At 28.0% G+C, this 19,872-nt stretch overlaps 1 protein-coding gene across 1 annotated transcript in view; it reads right to left on the reverse strand.

Moving 5' to 3' along the window:
* The window catches only part of LOC113371104 (opioid-binding protein/cell adhesion molecule homolog), a 353,176-nt gene that overhangs the window by 52,107 nt on the left and 281,197 nt on the right, over nt 1-19,872 (reverse strand). The window lies entirely within an intron of this gene.

A 19,872-nucleotide genomic window follows, 5' to 3' on the forward strand; every position in this document is an offset into this window, starting at 1 on the left:
TTGCTGACTAAGATCAAGAACGTAATAATTTGTTGTCTACGAAGACATTGTTTTATCAAATAATATTCTTTAATACTAAAAGTGCAGTTAAATAGTGATGATGCAACGAGTAAAAGCAACCCTCTAAGCATGTTACCTGATTACTTATTTCTGCTCCCCTAAAAGAATCAATATAAATTCCCTTACACCTTTCGTAGTCTGCAAGGGATGTAAAGAGAGCGTTGGGATGTTTTTAGTTCTGGTTAGTTCAATTACGTTCTAAGTTTCTGTAACTGTTCTCTTCAGCGACTAAACTTTTATGTAAAAGATAAATAGAAAAATGACAAAATAAAAAAACACAATTATGAAAAATTTGTTATCAGTATAATTAGAAGAATCAATTCAAAATATGAAATCAGTCTATTGTATTTATTGTCTTAAATGGTTGAAAAAATATGATAAATTACTATAGTCATACAATCGGTCTATAAATAATATAAAATTTGATACGTATTATTTTCAGTTCAAGTTAATTGTTACATACTGTACATTATGTCGCATACTGGCGATAACTGTAAATTAAAAAAATATAAAAATTACTTATTATTTATTTTCAGAGTTCTATCCAAATTGACGTCTACAAAATTTAGAGACTCTGTTCATTTACTTGTTTGCCAAGAGGGTATTTTTACTGTGCCTCAGCTCTGGTGTTTTTTTATTTCCTTAAGGTCGATATTTCGCGCCGATAGGCCGCCACATTTTGAATACAAATCGCTTTATTTAAAAAAATATTCCGGCCAATTTCAAATGTAGACATATTGCAAAGCGGCTGCGGTAGACAAAAATGTAAATATCATAATATCGAGTTTATCTCTATTTCAGTTTTCTTCGTCTGCTGTATCTAATACGTGCAATTGTTTTTGTGTTTGAAATATTCATCTCTAGTTTAATACATAGATGCTCATTTACGTAAGTATCAATTATTTACTACCGATGATAATGATTTCTATTACGAACTAAAATATTATATACTTGCAATACAGAATTTACAGAGCATTTTGTACGTGGCGTCTCCACCGTATACTTAAGGAAAAATTTAATTTGCTAAACACTTTCATATATTTTTATAAATATATTTACTAAAACTGTACAATATTAATAAAAAATTGCAAATCCAAAAAATATTAACCTAATATAAATAAATAAATAAAGACATTTTATCATAAATAACTAACTTCACCATTTTTATAATATGTATGCTTCATTAACCAATAATTTTCAGATGTCGCTTGCTTTAACAAATCTCCGGGCAATAACATCATATCTCAGGGTGATAAATGGTTTACATACATTAAACAATGTATAATAAAAATATTCCCATATTTTAGAAAATAACATAATAAATAACAGAAAAAATATTTAATAACGTTTGCACCACGTACGCAAATTAACTTTGATGCATGGTATGGTAAAACTCATTAGAAACTTTCCGCTCAAACAAACCCTAGATTTTATAAAAATTCCACATCGGAAAACTTTAGTTCAGTTCATAATTATCTCATAAATAAACAGTTGTTGAGCTCACATCATTCAAACAAGAGGGCTTGTTTATTTAGACCGACCTGGAATCCTGAAAAGAATGTACCTATCGGGATGACGAGCACTCGGGATAGTAGGATACTCGGTGTAATATTTACATTAATCAATTAAATATATATATATATATATATATATATATATATGTGTGTGTGTGTACCGAATGTCCCAGAACTCAACGCCAAGTCGAAACTGGATAGCAGGATTAATTGTAAATATCTTGAAACCTATTTTTTTAAAAATAGCCCATGCCATTATTGATGAAAATATCAGAGAATTGTGAGTTAGTTGAGTTTTGATCAAACTGTAATAATTTTTTTTCTGGTTATTATGGTTGATTTTTATTATATTTTTTCATTAGATTTTTGGTCAAAACTAATGATTTGTTAAACTTTTTATGAAAATGTTTTACATTTGTTCGATTTTAAAAAAAAATTTTTTTTTAAAATTTACTTAATGCTTTGGAATTAAATTACGGTTCTTTATATTGATTTACATATGCTAATCGCAAAAGTGCTAATTATATAATGAGGATTTTTTTTGGATAACTTTATACTGACAATCAGTTTTGTGCCATAAATATTATCATTTTAAAAATGACCTAATGTTTTGAACTAATAATAATTTTTAAATCTGCATGTATAACAAAAATCATTGTGTAAGAGACTAGATTACCATATATATCGAACTTTTCTTAAAATATATTGTATTTTTCGTTGTTCTTTCCATGATACTATAATTTTTATTATACTTTGAATAATATTTAACTTTAAAGCTCTCGTTTCCTTTAGATCTCTGTTTATTTTGGGAGTATAAAATGTGAGGGACGCTCAAAGAAGAAAAGAGGAACCGAAACGCCATTAAATCAAATCGCTCGCGAAAAGAAGTAACATTATCTTGTACGACGTGGAAACATCTTTCTTGCGGAGAATAAAATAAATATGAAATCCCAGAACGACGACTGGGGAATAATCTAATATCTCAATGTCAAAAAACAGTTTGTCACCCTTTAGTATACAAACGCAGAATTGTGCACGAAGGTAGGTGTGTCGAATATAATATAACACACTTTGCGGATATCGCTTTATGAAAAATACAAATACAACGCAACGATTCACATCGATTGAAGATTTGAAATATTTGCTCAATGTATTATTTTAGTGTACATTCATGTTCAATAAATTTCTGATATTATTGATGCTCAATTCTCTATAATATTTTATAAGGTATTTTATTTCTCTTCATACATACTTTCTCCATAAAGTTTATATCATTTGAAATTGTATTTATATTATTAAATAAAATTGTATATTTAATAATTATATTCTTTTCATGAGAGAAATACAAACGACTTTCTTTGAAAATAACATTTGAATAATCAAAGTGCCATAAATAAGATAGCATCATAAACAGTTAGATGATAAGATTACTTAAATTACATTCACAGATTACTGTCACTTATATATTATATAAGTGACAGTAATCTGTAAATAGTAGAATAACTTTGAATGACTAGTATAGTAGTAATGAAAAAATGAATGAAAATATGAATTCATTGCTTGTTGAATTATTTATTGACTACATTTCAAATGATTTTATTATTATTGACAACCTAAAAAAAAGTTTATATATTTGCCAGATGATCCAATTTTCTATATATATATATATATATATATTTTGATCCCTTCAGGTCATTCAGAATTTTTTGACATAAATACTGGACAAAGTATGTGGACCAATTTTTGACTTGAATCATAAAGTTCATGATCAAATAAATATTTTCTAAACATAAATTAAAATATAAACTGTTATTATAAATAAATTATACTTAGTTAATTAAATTACAGATAGAAGTTTGCGTTAATTGAAAATCGCATTGTTTCGTTTTTTTGCAGACAAATACTTAATTTTCAAAATAAACTGTTGAAAATCATTTAAATTAAGAGTATAGTCGTAAGTATTCTCAAATATATAAAAGCTACAATAAAATATTCGTCAAATTTCCTCAATATTATTTGTACATAATATATTTGTATCAATCTACGTAATACATTGTTACAATATATGTCAAAGAGTAACAAACAGCGTTTGGTTATACTGCTCCAACTTGAAAAGTTAAGACTTCTTACACGGATGTTTAATTATTGAATTACAAACATTTCCGCAATTGAGTCCACAACTTTATTACCGCAAGTTTATGTACTTGTATTAGATAACCATCGTGAAATAAAATCAATAAACTTCTCAAAGAAACTGCAAAATAAATTAAATAAACAAGAAACTAAATAAAAGCTGTCTCTGACATGTACGAAAGCACATTACGGATTTTATGTATAATGACGGTTTTAAGTTATCAAGACATTCTGTCGTCTCCTATTTCGCTTCATAACTGAGAGATTAATAACTCCGTTTCTCGGACACTTTATAGCAAATTGTGGACTGTACCTACTTAGATATATATATTTAATGAAAAGATAAACTTAATATTAAATAATTTATTCAAATTAAATAAAGAACAATACTTGGATTGGATTATTGATTTTTATTATAACAAAAGCGATGTTTTTCAAAACAAGTGCTATAACTCAGATTATCACTCTGATTTTTACTAATAACTCAGAAATTATAATAATTATTTGATGTATATTATTAATAAATATCAGAACAGAGTAAAATAAACATTTTCATAGATATCAGTTTAATATAGAAAATTATTTATTCAATTATTACTTTCCTGAATGAGAAGCCAATGTTTTCGTGACAAAATCCGATTTGCAAACTGTACGTTTTCTCGACGTTTTAAGTCGTACTGAATCAAATGAGATCAAATTTGTAAATAGTATGTGTGCGTGTTAATGTGAACCGATTATTAACTCTTTGGCGACGTTTTCTAAAAAAAAATCGTACAAAATCTGCAATAGTTTTTTACATTTTGCACTCTACAAGCCAGTCTACTTATAAATCATACTCATAGATTATTATATTGATTCCTTGTTGATTAAGTCAATTATTTACATATGTCGGTAAATTCATGCGACTTACCTTAAGGCAAAATGCCACTTACAAATAATGTAGTTCTTTATTTATTTCCATGAGCCTGTTGTAATTAACAATATCTCAGACTCTAGTCAGAATAATGCATAATGAATATTACACAATTTTCATTATACAAAATATTAGTATAATGTATGAGAAAGCAAATGTTATGAAAACCAAAGAGCCTTTGAGAATAATAATTTTATAAAGTAAATGTATATTTGCATTCAATACTCGAATTATTTTTGAAGAAAATCATGAATATATATGTACGCAATTACTTTGAAATTTAATATGAAACTTTTGAATATCAAAGTGATAATACTAAAAAATGTTTACCTAGCAAATATGAAATTCAAAAACACTGTATTTGGGTTGAAGTAAACATAGGTTTTGTTCAAGATTTAATATCAATGAGCTTGTACAAAATTCTACTAACAAAGATGAATCATATGAAAGTTATTCTGTAAAAATATTATGTTGATAATTTAATTTAGAAAAAACGTTGATCATAACTTTTTAAGTAGATATAATTGAGATTTTTGATTTCATTAATAAATAATTATTCATTTTATTAATATATAAATTATAGATGATAATAAATCAATTAATTTTAATAAACATTTGAAACGTTGAAATGTAAAAGCAAGTGAAAGCCTAAAGAAGATATAAATTTTCATTACCAAAAAGAACATACATCAATATTGACACATATATCAATTCCTCGCCACCAGGAAGGCATAGCTCATTTAGCAGAATATTTCGGCGTAATATAAATAACGTTCTTATCAACGATGCATTACTGAAGTGACAGAATTTAATGAAGCGTGTGTTAAAGCCAAAGAAGAATGCGAATAAATTCGTATAATCGTGATTTATTGCAAATTACGATTTTTCACGAAATCTTATATTCGGAATATTATTTCAGTCTATATAAATGCAATCGTAATGGATAATCCGTAATGGTAATGATAATAAATGACACCTATACTATAAAGTACTAAAAATTGTATTTAATGTATAAATATAATTTAAATAAAAGCTTTTATATACTTTTGATTTTTGAATTTCTTTTCAGATTTTTTAATGTAATCTATTCATTTGCCACACCTATTAATATTTGCTATGGCTTATTTTTCAACGTGGCATAGTAATTTAATATATTCATATATGAATGACAGAGGATTTTATAAAGATTCATTTCTTATTCAAATTATTCATATTTTACACACTTCACAGTTATTCATATTTTCTGTCTTTGTTTAAATTATAATAAAATACTATACATTAAAATGATATCAGTACTATTTGTATAAAATGTAGAAATAAATAATAGTACTTCACAGTAAGTAGAAATAAAGATTTATTTTTTGAAGTGTACAGTGACTACTTAAAATTATAACTAAAATATATTTATATGTTAGGAATTCATATTGAATTCGTATTTCAGGTTAATTTTGTTTTTTAATACAAATCATTTTACGCATATAAATTACTTTTTGTAAAGATTTGTTCGTTGTTCATATGTATAGTGATATAATATATATTTTTTAATTTTGCTTCAGACACTAATATAAGTACTCTGTATATGAAAAAATATTTTTTGTTAATAAATTAGCTTTTAAAAATTTATACAGTAGCTACTAATAATCGTAGTCAAATTATTAGTAAATAAATCGAGCAGTATTGTAGTAAGTTTTCATTTTTATATCAAATTACGCTAAGAATTTTAACTTTATAGAAACAAGAACAGGATTGATATAGAAAAGTTATTACAACTAGTAAAGTTGACGTAAGAGATGATTTTTTTAGTTCGAATTTAGGTAGGTCTTAGTGAATTTTATTCAATTATTAATACATTTATACTTTTGAATTATCATTTTCTTGATGGAGAAATATATCTAGCTTTTTTGTTATCTAATTGATAGTTAGATTTACAAAGGGATAATGTTAAAATAGCATAATTTTTTTTATAAAAAAAGTCATTATCAAATGATAGTATTAACCATTGTGATTAATTAAGACATAGTATTAACCAAATAAGTTTTCGTATTTCAGGCTTAAATGCTTTAACAGCCGTAAGGCATTTGTTCAAGGGGGGAGGATTTGGAATGCCATTATTTTATTTCTTAATTATTTGGAAAGCTGTCTGTACTAAATTGTTCTATAAGTTGTTGTAATGAAAACCCTTAACCTGAATGTGTACGAGAACGCAACCTGAAGTCTCTAGACCAATTTTTTAACAAAGAGCCATGACTACATAAAAATACAAAATATTTCGTGCATTTCATTTATTGGATCAACCATGGTTATAAATTATGAAAAACCTAGTGCATCCATATAAAAGACACCTGAAGTGTTATTATTAAACTAGAAACAAACACTCAATTTTATCATTCTTCGATCAAAAAACAGTTTAATTTAATCGCAAAAATTTATAATGCGATCATTAGGAAAGAATCTTTCAAATCTCAAGCCTAGTGTTTATTAGATCGACCCCAAATCGCCAACGTAATCTTCAGATATTAAACCGAAATCTAGAGGTTTCTAGACTAACTTTTTCACAGGGATCCATGACCAGATCAAAATACAAAATACTATATACATTTTATTTGTTGGACCAACCATGGTTATAAAATACGGAAAACCGAGTGCATCCATATAAAAGGCATCTGAAGTGTTATTATTAAACTAGAAAACAAACACGCAAACTTATTATTCTTAGATCTTTTTTTATTCTCTATTTAATTTGGTGACCAGTTAAGGACATTACAATTGTCAGTCGTATAGGGAAATTGTATACTAAATGGAAATTTTAAAAAACAACTGCATAGTTGTTTTCCCATTTGGCATAATATTAACAATATTTTATTGATAATGATATAATCTTAACTATTTACTTACAAACAATTTCTTATAAATACCGAGCAAGTTATTTCAATCTTTATAAAAAAAATTGATGAGTTAAATCCAGTGGCGTTTTGTTTTTCTTTTCAACCCACGTCGATAAATTATCGACGATAATTCTTTGTTATTAATATGTTTGCTAGTGAATTTGGGAATCTACAAACGTTTTAACTCAATTGCAAAAATTTATAATGCGATAATTAGTGAAGACTTTTGGCCCTTTTTCTCGGGTTTTTTCTCCTAAAACCGATCCCATATTTCATGCTCCAACCGGCGTTAGCCGCCACTCAACAATAGAAGGCGCGTACTTTTATGTTTTACATGCAATTAAAAACTTTCTTGCCGGCGGAAGTCGATGTTAAATAACTCGCACAAAATCAAAAAAAGAAGAAAAAAAACCCTGAAAACAAAATAAACAAAACGGAACGAATGAAATGTGTAGGAGCAACGTAAATAAAATTATTTTATATATTATATAAAATAAAGAATTTTCCTTCACTTTTCGCATAGAACTTTCAGAGATGCGATGTTGCCCGCTTCGATTACGAGAGACTGAAGGGAGCAAATATACACTATGAAGTGCAGCTTGAAATATGGAAATATAGAGACTAAGCATATACAACCTCTCATCTATCTACAGTGTCAGGTGCATAGCAAATTTCGCTCAAAGACACACTGTCGAGAAGAAAATGATGTAACGACATTATTATCCGATAAAAAAGAATTGCATTCTGATAGGTTTTTGTTTACACCCGTTTAGATTTATAGTCTATACAAAATGTAATGAAATTTGTATAGATAATTAAATAATAATGATTGCAAAAAATATAGTTCAGGTCAATAAACTTAATCATAAACTTTGAATGAAACGAATGTAAGTGGTTGAATTTAATACAGAAAAATGGAAATGAAAACAATAGTTTATTATTGAAATATATAATAGTGTCATATATATATATATATATATATATATATATATATATATATATATATATATATAGATATACTAGCAAACCCGACGAACTCCGTTTAGCCATCAGATAGTTTCGTGAGAAAGATGAAGAAATTTTTTGTTTGTTTTATATTTGAAAAGGAAAAATTTGATTTTATTATACAACAGTAATGAATTTATTTCAATTACAAAAATAAAGTGTTTTTTAGTTGAACTTCTCTAAGTAAATGAAAGTGAATCCGCAAATTATCCGTTTCATTGAAGTGCTCTTTGGTAAACTTCATTTTTTGTTTTTAGCTCTGACGTTAACACAAACAAAGCAGATAGTTTTCCAACTCGTGAAAAGGCAACGTATAACTGCCCACGTGAAAAACAATGACTTTCTAAATAATCTATTTGAAATTTATCCCGCAAACACTAAGCGATTGGCCTTGCGACTTGTTATTGCGAACGCAAGGCGAACTGGAAATTGCAATCGTTTGAAGTCAAACGGAAGACCAGTCAGAATCATTAGTATGTCACCAAATCACCAGCAATTTTTGATTGAATGGTGAAATTCAGAGCGTGTACATCATTAATCTTTGCGGCAAGAATTGCTCGTTGACTTAATCGAGCATAATTCTGATAATTCTCACTAAATTCATTACTCGAATTTTTAATTACGGTGCGTGAAGTTCCAGCAGCTTGCATTAAGCACGATGTCATGCACAACTGATTTACTTAGCTATAAACCTTGCGGAGTCCGAGACCTTTCCAACAAATGCAAAATTGTCGATATCGGTTTGTGCGTTCCGGAGTTACATCGTCAGGAAGAAAAACCCGACTTATTTTTATATATATGTAGATAATCTATTTGAGATTATTTAAAACAATTATTGATTATTTTCATTACTCGAATTTATAATTTCGGTGCGTGAAGTTCCAGCAAGTGGCATTAGGGCACGATGCCATGCGCCACTAATTTTCTTAGCTATAAACCTTGCGGAGACCGAGACCTTTCCAACAAATGCAAAATTGTCGAAATCGGTTCGTGCGTTCTGGAGTTATTTCGTCAGGAAGGAAAACCCGACTTATTTTTATATATATAGAAGATAGAAGATAATCTATTTGAAATTATTTAAAACAATTGTTGATTATTTTTATTACTTGAATTGTTAATTACGGTGCATGAAGTTTCAGAAATTTGCATTAGAGCACCTAATGTTAGTTACAATTACCTATGTAACTAAGTAAAATAGTACAATATTTGATAGTTTTACAATGAAAATCTAGTCAAATAAAACTATAAAAATATCCAACAGTATGACAATGCATTTTAATCTGCTGATCCAACTTTCCATCATAAAGCTTTCAATAAGAAACATTTGAAGTTAGTGAAATTCGTTAAAAAAAATTGGTTGGTTTTAAAGTTTTGATTTGTTTATTTATTATTAAACTAACAAATACTATTTTATTTAACACTCTGAAGTTTGTTGTTTTTATAAACCAGAAGCAAAAATTATGCATTTCATCATTATCTCATATCACAGTAACGAATTTAACGTAATTCGATCAGAATATATTATGCGAGGTGCGTATATCCTCATATATATTATAGAATTAGTACAATTCGAATACTTCAAAGGCAACATGGGCTCATCAGAGACGAAGATTTAATTATAATAGTGATCCAGGCAGTACCACGTTTGGTTCGGTCCGGACAGTGGAGAATTGTGGACAGTGTATGTAAGGTAATTAAATCCCAGCGATAGCCCATTGAATATTGTGACATACCCTGTGTGTATCCGGTACGAATTCAGTGGCATTGGATTTAGGTAATTACGGAACCCGAGCTGATACATTTTTTAATTGATCTTAGGTCATGTAGTATGACGTGGGAGGTAACGAATTAATGGATTTTAGTAGAGATAAATTATTTTTAAATAGTTTTTAGATTTAATAATTATTCTAGTGATACTAATATAAATTTCACGTTACTATAGTTCTCAGTTGTCTCTAATCATTTACGGGGAAGTCCCCTAGTGGCGGACACCTAAGGTTATGTATAAATAAATCAAAAAATATTTTAGGAAATGTTTATTAAATTATGATTTATATAAGATAACAAAGTCAGAAATCAAACTAAATTAAAAAAACAGCAATCTTTGCTAAAAAATAATTAATACAATCAATCAAACTTTGATAGCAAATAATATGACTTTAAACAGTGGCACCTAGTACCGGACATTTCAAAATAACCTGCATTGATCATATATGTAGTCATCTCCACACTTTGGAATGTTTGCACATCTTAGATATTGCAAAAAAAATCACTATTTATCCACCCTTTTGGCTGGACCACACCGATGCTCTCAGCTGAAGCATTCATCATAACATTTTCATTCTTTGACCAGGAAATGCTAAGAATAGGGGAATGTAGTGACCGTTAGCACTCATACAGAACAAAATTAGATAATTGGAATAAATTGCGTAGACTTAGTGTCCGGTGCTAAGGGACATTTTCGTTCATTTGGTGGCACCTACTAAAATTGGTTAAAAGATCTAATAATATTCATCATTTTATGGATAACAAGTCATCAAGTACAACTTTTATCTTTGCATACCACTCAAATGTAAATGCATAAATATGCTAAAATCACTTCCATTGATATTTAGGTGACGCCGTGATTTTGCGCCTAAAACAGGAATGGGTTGCTCTCACCGTGGCCGTGTGCGTCACAGGCAAGGCTTGGCGCGTGATCCTGTATCTGTGTGCCCCCCATGCCCCTTTCACTTGTATTTTGAAATGAAAAGATTTATACTCGTTTAAATAATACGGGTTAAATAGAGTGTCCGGTGCTTGGTGCAGTCCGGCGTTACGGGACTTCCCCCTATTAAAGGATCGTATAAATATTAAACCTATTTTTATGAACAAATTATATAAATTTCACATTACTAGTTTAGTATTTTGTTGTTAGAGATATATATATATTAAAGTAACTGGTGTGCAGAATAATATTTATTGTTAGCAATTTATTATAATATTTTTCTGTAAAGCTTCATGCAATTCAAATGAGCCCATAGTTTGACATAGGTTTAGAGTGTGATTTCTGCAAGCTCGGCTCGTTATAATCATCTGAATATTTCTGCGTCCCAACTACTACTATCTGAATCTTTGATAATAATCAGCGGCGCCATCCAATTTATGCAACAACAATACCCCCGATGCGGTGCCACACAAACAGTAGGCGCTCGTGCGCGCAGGTGAATACGGGGAAGTTTATTAATATGCATATTATTCTTGACGCGTCAGTGCTCCGACTATAAAGCCATTCTAGGAGCTTTGAATCATAGTCATAATACCAACACCTTGCACTGGCCCATATATGTACCTGTAGTGTTGCTACCCGTAGAGTGCGTGCAGGGAATGCTCCTTGTTTCGGCCTAGAGTACACGAGCTTTTTTATTAAAAAAAAATAATTCAAAATTGGTTCGATATTAGTAAGAATCACTTACTATACTTACTATTGGAAGTACTCATGAGCATAATATTTTTTTCCAAAACTAATAATTTTATCTTTAAATAATATAAAACTACAGCACCTACCTACTCGTACATCACAGAATATCTAACTTTTAATTAATATTTTGATCAGACACTGGAAAGTTTTCAAAACTAATAATTTCTTCATAATTAGTAAAAATTAATAACCGTATTAATAGAGGAAGAATATTAAAAGTTTTTAAGTATCTAAAGTTAGTTCATGTTACAGCCATGAAAATACATAACGACGTGATATATAGGTTAGATAATATTCAGTTCAGTTTGTATATTCAGCTTTTATTTATTTATTAACTACGATTATAAATTATGACTTGTTAGTACATTTTGAAACATTTTAATATTTGTAATGAATAGATAAATATTACACTAGCCATACAATAGCAATATATTATTTTTGATGTAGGATATACGCGATTCATTCATTATTGTTTGATAATATATTGATAACCTTATTTTTTTTATTACATAAATATTGGTTATTTTCTTCGGATATATTATTTAAATTCGTTCTTCTCAACAACTCACATACTCACAAATAGGTAATTTTTTAAAAATCACTGCTCTCTCAAGTATCTCGCCACAGTTTCATTTTACAATATTCCGTGAATTCTCACTAATTAATGTTTTTCATTTATGTTTGTTCATTATAATTATACATATGATACAAAAAACTACTTTCTGTAAACGTAAAAATGTAAATGAGAAAATAACAATCTAAATATATACTTTTAAATAATAGTACATATAATATATATATATATATATATATATATATATAATAAAATTGTTTCTTGGGCATCCATCCAGTAATTAAAAAACAGTTTTAATGAAAAATGTTTTTATTTATAGAGAACATACGTTTCGGGTCTGGATTTGACCCATCTTCAGTGCTACAATTAAATAATTCAGGGTTACAAATTAAAAACAATATAAAAAAATACATAATTAACAGACAAAAATAAGTAAAACAGTGTATATGAAAAGTATATCTTATATACTTTTCATATACACTGTTTTACTTATTTTTGTCTGTTAATTATGTATTTTTTTATATTGTTTTTAATTTGTAACCCTGAATTATTTAATTGTAGCACTGAAGATGGGTCAAATCCAGACCCGAAACGTATGTTCTCTATAAATAAAAACATTTTTCATTAAAACTGTTTTTTAATTACTGGATGGATGCCCAAGAAACGATTTTATTATATTATTTCACCATCTGAAGAAAAACCTCTCGCTTTATATATATATATATATATATATATATATATATTTATATATATACATATATACACACATATATAAATAAAATGCTCGCACTCTCATAATACACGTAACAAATATTATAAACAGTATTTCACTGGTTACTAAGGACTAAATCCAAACTAAGCTTATACAATAAGCTACTTTTATTAAAATCTTTATTCAAACCAATTTGGTGCTATGGTATACAATTGTGGGGCAGTGCTCATAATACAGAAATTTCAAAACAAATTTTCGTTTGATTCATGTCGACACGAATACACCTACCATAAATGAAGTAATAACAAAAACAGCACACAAGTATAGAAACAAGCTAATCAGTCACCCAAATTCATCAGCAAACTCCTTGATAACAGAGAACTATCCAAGAAGATTGAAAAGAAAAGCGCCACTGGATTTAAGCCATCAACTCTCCTGATAAATAATGGAAATAACTTAATCTTTATTTATAAGAAATTATTTAATAAGTAAATAGTTAAAATTATATAATTATCTATAAAATATTGTGAATTTTATATCGAATGGAAAAACAACTACTGAGTTGTTTTTCCAACATGCCCTTGTAGTATACAATGTCCCTTTTCGGTCGACTATTGCAAATTCATCAAATTTATTAAATGTCCTTTCCTGGGCAGTTGTGAATAAAACAGATGATAAAAAAAATTCCTCAATTTCTTATTTTTATTTATTTCAAATCAAAATCATTTTTACGTAAATCATTTTATTCAATATATGGTTCGTGAAGAACTCTTGGAAAGAGATCTAGGAGACCTTTTTCCAAGTTCTACCCAAATCTGGTCTACAAAATCCTAAAAATAATAAACATTAGAGATCAGAGCTAATCGAATTTAACTCCGCAATAACGCTTGGAAACAACAAATATTCTACAATCAACATCCAAACTAATTTGATTTCAGCAACTAACCAGCCATAAATGTGAAAGAATAAACTTGAGCTACGTTGATGCATTGAATCCTGTATCGAAATTGGATTAGTGCAGACGAGAACGTTTGAAACACAAACACACAGGTATTGATTACTGAATACCACATAGCTGATGCTTTAATATATAAAGTAGCTCGGGTATCACTTTAATTCCCTAGCTATAGCTCCATTCACCCCCCAAACATGTGATGGTACGTTTCAGCAGGTCTGTGGCGTTTGCACCGTACACAGAGGTATTAATCAAGACCGAGTGAACGAAATCCCAACTCACAGATACGAAAACCCCGAAAAAATCTCTTATCCTATTTACAAAGTGCCCTAGAAACATGGTGGTAAAGGAAAAGCTAACATGTGTAAGCGGTAACTAATTCTCAAGACACATATATATTCTAGGTCAAGATACAGATCATATTCTAAATAGTTTGTTGTTCAACTAGTAGTTTGTTGATAAGGACTCGTTTTATAATTATATTTATTGTATTTGAAGAACAACCTAAATATTGTTGTAAAATTGAGCTGAATTTTTACTTCCTTCAGAACTAAACCTTGGTTCATATAGCAATCCAAGAATTTAGTTAGCAGCAAAAACTATTCTTTTTTAACTTCCCGTAGGGTAAGTTAGAGTAATCGCAATAAATTGGAAAATATTTTTTTTTTGCATATCTTTATGTTTCGAAAGTTTTTACTTGTATTGACTAAATAAAGAATTCATTGAATTTTTGGTTTAACAGGTCTAGCAGTTTCGAAAATACATATAAAAATGCAGAAAAAAAAAGATATTTGGCGGTCTAAAATTATCATTAGACATGTGCACATCAAATTATCAGATAAATATTAAGATAAATTATTCAGTAAGTAAATAGTTAAAATTATATAATTATCAATAAAATTTTGTGAATTTTATATCGATTGGAAAAACAACTACTGAGTTGTTTTTTCCAACATTCCCTTGTAGTATACAATGACCCTTATCGGCCGACTATTGTAAATCCATCAAATTTATTGAATGTCCTTTACTGGACAGTTGTAAATAAAAGAGATGATAAAAAAAATCAGATATTTTATAGATATTTTAATAATAAGAATAAATTGTGTTACATTTTTTTGGGTTCCGTACCAATTTTTTTTTTTAAGTTTACTTATACGGTCCAAACAAATTTCAAAATTTTAAAAAATATACAAAGTTTTATACTTCAAATATAAATTTTAAATTTACAATGTTTACATATACAGTTTAAAAATGTATATATTTCATATGCGTTATACTACTTGTAAGAAATATATCCTCAGATGGATTCATCCGGAATCTCTTATTGTAAACATTTGCAAGTGTTTTGAGCGATAAAATTGTCACTGTATAATATATAAACGAATAAATATATAGTAATTATAATTATCTCTTCAAAAATATTTAAACAAATCATTGATCACTATTTATTGATTGTTAATTTCTTTTGCTCAACTAATTAATTGTGGTTTTAGAAGTTCCAGCAACTTGCCACAAGGCACGATGCCATGCTCCACTAGTTTTTCTAAATATTGTGATTTTTTAAAGGAAGTATTAAACCTTCTCTTTATTTGTCATAATAATATCATATATAATCTATATTTCAAATACTTATTATTATTGTTTTTAACAACAGATATGATGGACAAATTACCTATGAATAAAATGTCCAAACAAAAAAAGTTGACAAAATGTAGTGTAATTCTTTTTCAATTAGAATATTTGCTAAGAATATATTAGAATTTTGAAAACTGCTGAATAATATAACATCTAGCAACATAAGTGAATAATAACATAAATATGAATACAATAGAGTACAAAATGATATTTTTATTAAAATGATATACGTATTATGATTATATAATTCAATCTAGCAATAAAAACATGAATAGAAATACCGACAAGGTGAAATAACGACCACTAGGAGTTGTAATTTTTTAAGGTGATTTTATTTATAGTATCAGCTTTCTGAGTTTTCATATATAAGGTTTCCACTTGTTGAATTTTTTTATTCTTATATTTTTTGCTTTTTATTTTATTCACTACTATATTTACAGTTGTCCAGTTAAGGACATCTAGCAAATTTGTTGATATACAATTTTAAGCCGTAATAAAGACATTGTATATTATAGTGGCATTTATATAATTTATATGTGTAAAATGCATGCTACCAAATTATGACTAAAATCTAGAAACTCCAAATCTAGCATATAATTTATATTTCAAAGACGGTTTTGAATAACATCAATAAAATGAATAATTGTTCTACAAAGAGAGATAGAAATAGACTACCTTGTTTTAGTTTGATTATCAATTATTTATCATTATTATCATTATTATCTCAGATCTTGTTTAATGATGCAGCAGTTCCATACACAAATGACTAAAAAGTTAAAAAAAAAAATGAAATTTAAACATGGATTTGTAGGTCAAAATTGGATCGACTAGGTTATGTTTTGATACTTCTATGACTAAGTAACTCATTTCTGATTCTGTGTAAATAACTAAAAATGAAAAATATCTAAGTAAAATCATCATTAATATGAAACAAATGATAAAACATATCGGAAGCATTGTTCATCTCGTTATCTTAACCAAATATAGTTGTTCGAAGTAAAAGCATTTGCATTTGAATCACTTTTTTTTTTTAATAACAAAAAATCAAATCATCAAACAGGCTGATTTAAGAAAAGTAAATGAAATAACCTACCAACAAAACTGAATACTAATAATAATGAATGTTAGTTTTAGTCAAGTATGATTTGAAATTTTTTTTTGAAAGTATCTATTACACATAGCAATTATTTATCATAAATTTCTCATATATAATTAACCTTTTATCCAAATATCCAAAACAAATAAAAGCAGACTGCAGTAGCACTATTTACTTTATCTTCTTTATTGAATTATTACAAGAGTTGCACTAAAATCAATATCATTATTCTCTATTCAAATATGATATCATAGTGACTTAGTTGAATATGAGATAATCACAAATTGTGTTGAAAATAAAGATTGCTTCAGAATTTTCATATATTCATGGTATAAATATTACTATCTATTAATGCCGTTTCCTCTGATTTGAGGTTCTGATTCTGATTTTAATATTTCAATATTAAGATTGACCTAATTACAATTTTCTTTTAACTGATGCAAATATCTCTGTGTATATTCATTTGATTCATTCGACCAAGAATATAATCAATTCAAAGTATCTATTTGATAGAGATTCGAAAATGCACTTACATATAAAACATGCATTCATGCCAACGTATCAGATCTTAAGAGATATGTTGGATGCTGCAGAAAATAACTTTGGTCTGTATAGAAAACCAGAAGGACGTTCTAGTAATAAAAGCATGATATGAAGATATGATAGAAATATAGGCAGGGATGATATAACGACCACTAGGAAATATGATTTATTAATATAATTTTATCAATAAGATCAGAATTCTGAATTTTTGCATTTACATTTGCCCGTAGTGAATTTCTATTTTTTTATTTTTTCATTTAGAAATTTGAAAGATGTAAAGTTCTCTATAGTTAATGCCAACTTCTAACATCTTACATCAACAACAACATAATTTTTTGAATAAGTTTTCAGTAATTTTGATAACTAGCATATAACTAATTTTTATGCTTCTATATAAATTCATAATTTAATAAATAATGTCCAATTTGTGATATTGTATTAGTTTATCTCTGATAAAGGATGCAATATGCTGATATTATGCTATCAAATTTAAGGTATATGAATACATTCAAATTTTAAAGCAAACTTATGGAGAATGGTTCATCTTCATATGAAGTTTACGAAACTTAGAACAATGTACCTGCATTGGCCTAAGTATTGAACAGTTTGTGATAGTTTGCCTTACAGAATTATGGTATATAACGCACAAACACACATGCATATATATATATATATATATATATATATATATATATATATACAGTGCTGGATTTACAGTAGGGGCGATCGGGGCTACTGCCCAGGGCGGCAAATTTTGGGGGGCGGCAAAATTTGGATAGTGAGAAAAAAATTCTATACAATATAATCAACTTTTTTAACAACATTTTTTATTTCAAGAAATATAATTAACAAAACATAATACGATTGCAATGCAAAATTTGAGTTGAAATAAACGTTAACTAAAATTTATTATTTTGCCTAGCCTCCCTCTCCGAACGTAAATTATCAAATTGGTTGTTAAGTTATCAAATTTGGCAATTTGGCTAATATAAAGATCCGTAAACAGGGTGAAAATTTAAGAAAAATCTGTTCTTCAGTTCTCGAGACCTCTTAAAATGACGTATTTGTGCACTTCCAAGCTTATAGCGTCGAAAAAAAATTTAAACTAGTGACTCATGGCATTTTGCCTTAAGACAAATTACTGAAACATCCCTTACTGAAAATTACATTTTATAAAGAGCTTTAAATTTTATTGAAAAATGAAAAAAAAAATACTTCTAAAACACATTTTTTGTATATTGAAATTTTTTGAAAATAAAGAACTTTTTACTAAGCAATCGCGCTACGTAGCTATTTCAGAGAAGAAATATCGAAACTCAATTACCATTTTTTGTAATTGCCTGTACCAAAAGCTAATCAGCACGTCTCCCCATCAATACAAATCTAATATTTTTTAATTATTCAAGTCGATTTCGAGAACACGGATCAACCGATTTATGATTCAATTCCTATTGATAAGGAGACGTGCGATTAGTTATTGGTCAAGGCAGGTCCAACTGTTTTGAAGATACGGGCCAAAATGCCAAAAATGGCATTTCATTTTCAGTTTTTGAGAAAAAAGCGACCAATAACATTCAGAAAAATTTACAGAATAAATAACTGCTTAAATTTATGGGAGACAGGTTCAGCGGTTTCGATGGTTCAATAAAAAAATTTGAAAAAGAAACATTTGGCGGACAAAAGTGATCATAAGACATAGACACATTAAATTATCAGATATTTTAAAGATATTATAATAATAAGTTTAAATTTTGTTTACATTATATAAGTTCTCTAACATTGTTTATCCGTTAGACTGCGACGCGGCGCTTACGCGCTTCTATATTTTATCCCTCGCAGCTGAAGCAGCGCGATTACTTTAAAAAAAAGTTCGAAAGTTCGTAAAATTTCAGGGATGGGGCGGCATTTTTGTCAGTGCCCCGGGGCGCCAAATTTCTAAATCCGGCCCTGTATATATATATATATATATATATACATAAATGATTAGACTTAGCCTAATGTTTGTGTATCTAAAGTACTTACTCGGTATAAGCATTTTTGTCTTTCTATACAGCTACCTAGTTTAGTTTTTTTTAGAGGAAAATAAAAGTGGTATATTATGTGTGTTATTAAACTACAGTATTTTTGAATATAACTAAGTTAAAAATTAATACTTTACCTTAAAATATGTATTAATGATATTAAGATTATATAATATAAGGATTACATTGAAATGTGATTTTGTGCAATAGCAGAAACCTTACCAGTTTTACTTCTTCTACTAAATGAGAAATTGCCAAATTTTAATTAATTATTTACGATTTTATACAGATGTAATCAAACTTAAATGTAAAATTGGCCATGCATCAAGCTTTTAATATTTTGAAAGAAATGTTATATGATTAATT

The sequence above is a fragment of the Ctenocephalides felis genome, unplaced genomic scaffold (genome assembly GCF_003426905.1).
Source record: "Ctenocephalides felis isolate EL2017-DRISC unplaced genomic scaffold, ASM342690v1 CF-g0.4_SCAFFOLD_01492, whole genome shotgun sequence".
Classification (NCBI taxonomy): Eukaryota; Metazoa; Arthropoda; class Insecta; order Siphonaptera; family Pulicidae; genus Ctenocephalides; species Ctenocephalides felis.